The sequence below is a fragment of the Anolis sagrei genome, chromosome Y (assembly GCF_037176765.1).
Source record: "Anolis sagrei isolate rAnoSag1 chromosome Y, rAnoSag1.mat, whole genome shotgun sequence".
Lineage (NCBI taxonomy): Eukaryota > Metazoa > Chordata > Lepidosauria > Squamata > Dactyloidae > Anolis > Anolis sagrei.
In genome coordinates this window covers 21,359,004-21,367,264 of record NC_090035.1, presented here as the reverse complement: position 1 = coordinate 21,367,264, position 8,261 = coordinate 21,359,004, and the positions used below count along the sequence as shown (strand labels likewise).

The window sequence follows — 8,261 nt, the reverse complement described above, 5'->3', positions numbered from 1 at the left end:
AGCAGCTCGATATCAAGGATGGTGACTGAAGTGATGATTTACACTATGTAACATGATAGTGTCTGCAAAAGGATACATATATTCCTGCCCTAGATTTAGGTCATGTATTCATAGCTTTTTATCTTTTCCATCTTTTAAAATACATGTTTAGTATTTACTCTGATTCTGTTCTTGTTGGGTTTTTTTTTTTTGCTGTTGTGTGTTTTGATTCTAGAATTTTAATATGTAGAGAACCTTACATAAATGTATAATTTATAATATGGTCAGTATGCCAGAATTTCTGCTTATATACTAAGTAGGTCCTTTATTGCAGATACTTCCCTGGTGTGAATTTCCCTCTTGAAATGGCTTTTTGACTTAGAATAGACCATATGGCATTTCTGCCATATGTCTGAGATAAATATATAAAGAGATCTCTGCAATATTGTTAATTTTTGGTCCTCATCCTGACAGACTGTTCCTTGTGGTCTCAAAATGCACACAACCTGGGTAGCCTCCAACAAGCCTTAGTAAGATCAATGGAAGAGAACTGCCTTTGTGGTGTGTCCCCATGCTATATAAAAGGTCTGTATATGAAATATAAAGTGACACCATAAGATCTGCTGTTCCTGCGTTGTTCATGCAGCGTCTCAAAAGGAGGAGGGAGGGTGGCTAAGGAAGCTGTATGATTGGGGAGTGATGTTTTAAAATAGAAATAGAGACAGCCAGCTTGAAAGATAAGTCTCCAGCTGTAAACCATTGAGATGACAAAAGGTCTTCTGAACTGAAATGGTTTTGCAGTCCATGCTTAAAGGTTAGGTAAAGGTTTTCCCCTAATGTTAAGTCCAGTCGTGTCTGACTCTGGTGGTTAGTGCTTATCTCCATTTGTAAGCCAAAGAGCTGGCGTTGTCCGTAGACACCTCCAAGGTCATGTGGCTGGCATGACTGCATGGAGCACTGTTACTTTCCCACTGGAGTGGTACCTATTGATCTACACACATTTGCATGTTTTCAAAATGGTAGGTTGACAGAAGCTGGAGCTAACAGCGGGAGCTCACCCTGCTCTCCAGATTCAAACCTGTGACCTTTCAGTCAGCAAGTTCAACAGTTCAGCGCTTTAACACACTGCACCACTGGGAGCTCCTTGGTGCATGCTTAGATTGCCTTAAGGCAGGAGGAGGCAAAGGGGGAAGAAGGAAATGTGTGAATTGTGTGAGTTTTAAAAACCTATGTATACAAGTTTTAAAAACCTATGTATACCCCTTCCTTTCTCTGTGTAATACTTCCCTGGCTTGATTTAGGTATAGGCCTACCCCCTAGTTCTTCTGCAGAACAAACTACTGTAAATCTCATTTCTAGTCATAATTGGGAATGTATGCTAGTGATTAAGGCATTGTTCATCAACAGAACCTTCTCCCACTTCCATCTTTCTAAAACTCCAGCTGTTCTGCTGTTTTGACTAGCAAGGCGTTTTATCCTTTTCCAGTCCCACCAGCTCCTCTTCCCTCTGCCTTAATCTTTGGCTGGATTTCTCCGAAATTTCCATTCTCTCCAGGGGAATGGTGACATCTGAAGAGAAGGAACCACCCTCATTTTTCAAAACATGTATTTGGTCTTAACAAGGGCTCAATTTCACCTGCCATCATTCCGTCCTGGAGTTCTCTGGTCAGCTATGGACTCAGTCACGAGAACAGCGGGAGCTGCTTTTTCGTTGGTGGTCTCACTTCTCAACCAGTCCCCACCCGTTTACAGTGGATGGAAGACTCCTCCGAGCAAAAGCAGAATGCTCATCTACCAGTGAAACAGCACAGAGGTCTGCAGGTGAGCTTACTTACAAGGTGATCCCTTGTTGCTCAAGGATGATTGTCTTCCAGATGTGGTGTCTTGGCGGTGGGTCTGTGTAGCTCTTTTCTTGATCCACATGTTCTACCACAGGGAGGACATCCGTTTCCAGAAGGAAAGTGGTCCTGGTCAGGGTTGGCTTGTTGTGCCTTCCTCTTGGCACATTTCTCCATTTCGTCCTCCATTGGTGCCTCTTTGAATTCTGCAGCACTGCTGGTCACAGCTGACCTCCAGTTAGAGTGCTCAAGGGCTAGGGATTCCCAGTTCTCAGTGTCTTTGTTAGCTAATACGAACATGGCCAGAATGCTTGCTAGATTGCAGGAGCAAAGGGGTGGATTGTAAGAAGGTGGCATTAATAGGAGACCATGGCATTTCTGAGGATGAGATGTTGTTTATATCCATTTTGACATTCCTTTTATGGCCAAACTTCGAGATTCTAGAAGCAGTACTCTAAGGAAATTTCCCAAGTTCTGGTCAGTAAAGTTCTGCCTCACTTTCAAAAAAATCCAATGTCTAAATCTATTGAATGTGAAGAAACTATAAAGGAGGATTACCTATATCTGGAAATTTATAATGTGACCAGAGAAGGTTTTGGGTATACTGTGCTTTGGTGGTGGTACCAAGTCATTTGGTACTTGGCAATGCTATGGAACCCTAGGATTTGTAGCTTGGCGAGATACCAGCACTTTTTTGTTGTCAAAACTAAAGAATTGGCAGAACAACTTCTATGATTCCATAGCAGTGAGCCATGGCAGTTAAAGTGGTACCAAACTGCATTAATTCTACAGCATAGATGCACTCTTAGATTAGAATGAGCATAACACCATTGACCATGCTGCCAGGGCTTTCTGGAAGTCAAACCCTCAAAATTAAAAGTTCCTCACCTCATATGAATTCTCTGTCATATGCCCCCATCTGTATGCTCTTCATATTTTTAAAATAAAGTGTATACTGTATAACTGTCAAATACCCAGCCTTTTCAGGTTCTTGACTTTGAGGCAGTGAGCTTCTAGCAATTTCCCCAAAAGAACACAATCAAATTACTTCTCTCCTTTTTTGTCATCTTATATCCACTATGATTTTTTTCACAGCTTCATTTCAAGCGTGGGAGGTTGCGCTCACTGTTTTGGGCTCCATTGCTCTTTTACTGCTGTTAGCTGTAAATCAAAAGGTAAGAGGTTCCAAGAGGTTGCACTTTGGAGATACTGCCTTCTTGTTCCCAATGATTTGCAGGTCTGAATGTGTTGAAACCAATGAATTTGTATTTAATTGGTTGCAGCAGGCCCAGTTTCCTTCATGCCCATTTCCACCTAATTCAGCATCAGTCCTGTTTTGGTCCCTTTTCATCACACTGTCTTCAAACAGCTCTCCTCCTTGTTGTAGGTCTAGCACCTGTCAAGAAAAAGAATATGGCACAGATTGCTGCAAAAAGCAAACAAGATCACAAACAGCACAGGCAAACCATTATCACTGATCTCCAAAACCCAAGTTCACCTATTTTCTTCTTGAAGACTGAGCTTGAAAAATGGAAGAAGCAATATATTAACACTTTATATTCTGCTCTATCTCCCCCGAGGAGACTCAGAGAGGATTACAACATACACAGATAGGCAAACATTAAATGCCATTAATTAAGTGAAATAACAAAGATGCACAAATACACAGAACATAGGAAAAGACTTCCCTTTCATCTCTGGCTTCTGAAGGTGGTGCTCAATTCTGGTCATGGGGAGGTGCTCTTTTTCAACTTCCAAGCTGAGGAGCTGTTTTTTTTTTTTAACTTAATGTTTTATTTACTGTTTTAAACAGTTGCTATTTGTGTGTATGTTTGTATTATATTGAGGCTTTGAATTGTGGCCGGTTTGTAAGCTGCCCTGAGTCTCCCCTCGGGGATTGAGAAGGGCAGGATAGAAATATTAGAAATAAATAAATAAATATCGAATGCAATATTCCTGCTTCTTGGCAGGGGGTTGGACTGGATGGCCCATGAGGTCTCTTCCAACTCTTTGATTCTATGATTCTATGAAATAAATAAATAGTCCATAGACTCCTCCTGGTCATGTTGCTGGCATGACTGCATGGCAACTTTATTACCTTCCCTCCGAAGCATTACCTATTGATCTATTCACTTGTGCATGTTTTCAAACTGCTAGGCTGGCAGGAGCTAGGGTAGTGGGAGCTCACCCTGATCTACAACAGTGGGAGCTCTCCCTGACCTAGTGGAGCCCCCAGTGGTGCAGTGGGTTAAACCCCTGTGCTGGCAGGATTGAAGACCGACAGGTTGCAGGTTCGAATCCGGGGAGAGATGGATGGGCTCCCTCTATCAGCTCCAGCTCCTCATGTGGGGACATGAGAGAAGCCTCCTACAAGAATGATAAAAAAAAATCAAATCATCCGGGCATCACAGCGTATCATGCTCAGTACAATCAGTTAATTAAGTGTCTATCTCTCCCCTCCTCTCTACTGACTTCTGTAATACCTGCAGACTAAGAAGGCTGTTTTGTTGTGTGCCTGATTATCAATTCCAAATTTTCCAAATGTCCACACTTCGATAGGTATCATGCTATACAGAAAAATCGGGGAAGTGTACCAGTTTTCCTAAAAGTATTTTCTCATTGTAACGTTTTTGAATTGGCAATAATGGTATCTTCAGTGGAACCCATTTCAATGCAGTTTGCGGTCTTTTCTTCTTCTCTGCCCAATGAAACAAATGCAAGTCATACAGATTGCTGTATTTTCTCTTGTGTTTTCAGGCGTCCGCAGAATTACACCACCACTGAGCTGAACGATCGCTGTGAAATTATGGCAGAAACCTGATAGTCAAAACCAGGAAACATGTTTATTTCTGGAACTAATGAAGAATAGCAAAAGCAACTCAGAGAGCTACTCTAGTTGCCTGGCATTTGCACAGACGACCAAGAATGTAACATTTCAAAGTCCAGAGTCTATTTATGGTGATGGTGATAATAATAATAATTTTGATATTTTCAGAATGAAATCTACATTTTTGTTTCATTATATCTTCTACTTTGATCCACGCTGCTGTTGTGTATTCAGTGGAAAGCTTCTGAAGGCTATCTTTGACTGTTATCCATCTCCTGTGCAAAGGTGGTGCCTTTGCAAATAGTGCAGAGATGGTGGTAAGACACACAGCTCATCAAAAGGACTCCTATCAAGTGTGCAAAAGTGTGCAAGATGCACAGCTCAACAAAAGGACTCCTATCAAGTATGCAAAAGGTTCTCCATCCAGTCTCCAGTTTTTAGAAAAGGAGTTGATAATCAGTGATACACATAGTGATGGAAATGACATTTGCTTGAGACCCTTGGAAGAGTTGCTAGTTTGTAATTCAGACTGGGTCATGAAAAGAGAACGCCTACATTGTAATGTTGAGTGGGACCATAAATGCCAACCTGCTTTTTTGGTAAAACTCTTGATGTGACTAAGGTGTACAAAACTTAGAAAACTCTAAAATCATTGTGCCAATGGGAAGGAAACATGTCCATCCAAGAAATCCCAGTACTGTAAGAGTCCACCCTAGGTCTTGAAGTTCTTGAAAGAAGGGATTTAAAGAATGGATCTCCTTGAAAGAAGGGATTTAAAGATGGTGCAGAATGTATTACAAGATCTTTACCATCTTTAAATCCCTTCTTTCAGGGAGACCAGCATACTTTTATGCTTCTTCTTTCAAGAGATAAACCTAGCAGCAGCTGTACCCTACAAACACTATCAAATAAATATATAAACCTGAGATTTTATGTATAACTTGCATCTTTTATGTACTGTGCCAATTCTTAACTGTATAAACTGCATCAAATGAATATATCTGATAGATGTAATAACCTCTAGATAAATCCTTTGGGCTCCCATGCAGAGTGTATAGGCTGTGATAGTATATAAATTCTAAGAGTTGAATTCCTTGCTGATTATATTTATTGTCCATGGGGATAAGTTAAAAATATATCTTCCAATTCTAGGCCTAAAGGTTGCAAGAGGCCTTCTGAAGCTGCTTTAATCCGGGCATGAAAGTCCCCACATATAAGAACAAATGCCTTGGGAAATTTCAAGTTTATCCATTCTAGCAGAAAGATTAGATCCTTCCATATTTTGAGAGTCACTAACAGACCATTGGAAAGGGAAAAATAAATGCATATGCAGAAAAAAATGTTCCCAGTATCTGTATTAATTTGCACTAGCAAAAGATAATTACTTTGCAAACTGAAATCCACCACTTGGGATTCTTCTGCTAATGTCTTTTTTAGATTTCTTTATGACTGGTTGTCTGAATGCTTTACAATCATGTAGGAATGGGGGATTGAGTTTGTGTGTTCTGTCCAGGTCTCTTACAGAACTAGTTTAGTGAAGGCTCACCAGGCATGGACCTCTCTAACTGCAGTCCTTGCTGAAATCACTATAGAGTTAAACTTCAAAAATGTACCTGTTCCAACTTACAAACAAGTTCAACTTAAGAACAAACCTACAGAATCTCTCTTGTTTGTAACTTGGAGACTTTCCTGTAATGCATATTTGGGGGGGGGGGGAGATTTCTCGATAGCAAAATATACAACCCCCATGACCCCCTAGCACTGAGCCACTGCTGAAGTTATATCAGACTGCATTAAATCTACAGTATAGATGCACCCTCTGATAGTTGTTAACCCTTTTATAAATTTTCTCCTTGAAATGATAACATTATGTCACACCATGATTTTTTTGTTCCTGGGTTAATAAATGTCATTTCCTCATTGGTTCTATCATAAAGACATGGAAAAGTATATAAAACTGCACAAACTTTTTCTTTGTGGGAGGGACATCCTGCTATAGCATATTTTGCTCTAGTTTTTCAATGAATATCTCCTCGTATCTCAACCCATTCAGCAAAGTTTGTGTTACGAAAACAAAGTTTCTGGAGTAGAACAACTACTTCCAAAATAAGGACCACACAATTAAGCAGGAAATAACACTTTCAAATGAGGCACAGAAACATTTTCAGACCTTTTTACATAGCATAATGTAATAATTATGCTTCAACGTATAGCAACACTCTACTAATTAATTGGTTAGTTTCATTTTTATATCCATTGGTGGATGTTGTTGTAACTTCTGTGTGCTTCAGCAATGTGGACTTAGGAGTGTGCAAAATGCTGTTTTTAATTTGGTTTTTGGATCAAATCAGTTAGATTCATGCATATGAATTGATATTAGAAACATGTAGGAAGGGGGGGGGGATTTAGGAATTGAAACACTTACCAACATTTTTTGTTAAGATACTGTAACATTCAGATGCCTCCCAAGGTCAGTTTAATTTTCAGTATAAGCATTAAGCAACTTTGGTAAATTCAAGAGAGCAGAAAGTGTTTTAAAAATCTGTCCTGTTTTTCTTTGGTCTGATTGCAATAAGGAAGGCACTGGGGGCAGGACAAGCAAAGTTAATAGGCTGGAGACTGAGAACACAGCATTCTGGGAAATGTAGTTTGGGAAGGCGAGCCCCCTGTGGAAGAGAATGCAAAGGGCCCTGCCCTAAACTGCATTTCCCAGAATGCAGTGCTCAGCATCCGAAAGCCCCAATGGCACCAGCTGTTTATAGTCAGTCTAATAAAAATAAATAAAATTATTGAATTTGCAAAAAGGCCTAAAGTAAGTAATAGCATAAATCTATGCTAAGTTGAAGTTATGTGGTTGTGTGTCATAAAGACAGACAAACATTGAAGGGGATTGCTGTCGTCACTTTGGGGGGGGGGGGGGGATAAATCGCCTTTATCTAAACTTTTAAAAATCAACAACAATCTGTAGATGTCAGAATCTTTCTGAAACTTCTGGGGATTGATGCCCTGGTTATCTTATGCATTGTATATAAAATTCAAGTAGATCAGTCTTGTGGTTTTTTTTAAAAATGTTGTTTATAAAAATTTGAAAATTTGTCAAAAATCTGTGGATATGTGAAATGTTTTGAAATCTGGTGGTCTAACAGTGGGAAATGTGTTCTACCATTGTAGCAAGTTTCACTTCAATAGCTTTAAAAATGAGGGAGAAATTAGCCCCGAATTTTCCCCAATTATAGTAATTATGCACAATTACTATAACGAAATAGTAACGAAATTTCGTTACTCTTGTTATAGTAATGCATTTTCACTTTAGAAACGAAATGCCAGCGCCCCCCAATTTTGTAATGACTTCTGAACCATAGATCGCACATCTCTAGTGGACATTAATTAATCTGAATTAATTAATTAATCTGAATTAATTAATTAATTAAACTGAATTAATCCAGTTTGACACCATTTCAACTGTCCTGGCACAAAGTTATGGGAATCCAATTTTGGGGGGGGGGGGGGGGGGGTTATTGTGACAAGCTAAAGACTTTGTCAAATTAGGAACCCAAGAGTGTGTTTGAATAGAACAAAGTGTCTTCACCTTTTTTTAAAAAAAATCGATAGTTTGG

General features: G+C 39.6%; 1 long non-coding RNA gene across 1 annotated transcript; it reads left to right on the top strand.

The window, feature by feature from the left end:
• The first annotated feature begins 445 nt into the window (after positions 1–445).
• Positions 446–6,055, top strand: LOC137095378 (uncharacterized). The gene is made up of 4 exons (XR_010908831.1): positions 446–564; positions 1,603–1,800; positions 2,913–2,992; positions 4,575–6,055. It is a non-coding gene; the product is annotated as an uncharacterized lncRNA (long non-coding RNA).
• Positions 6,056–8,261: the final 2,206 nt, after the last annotated feature.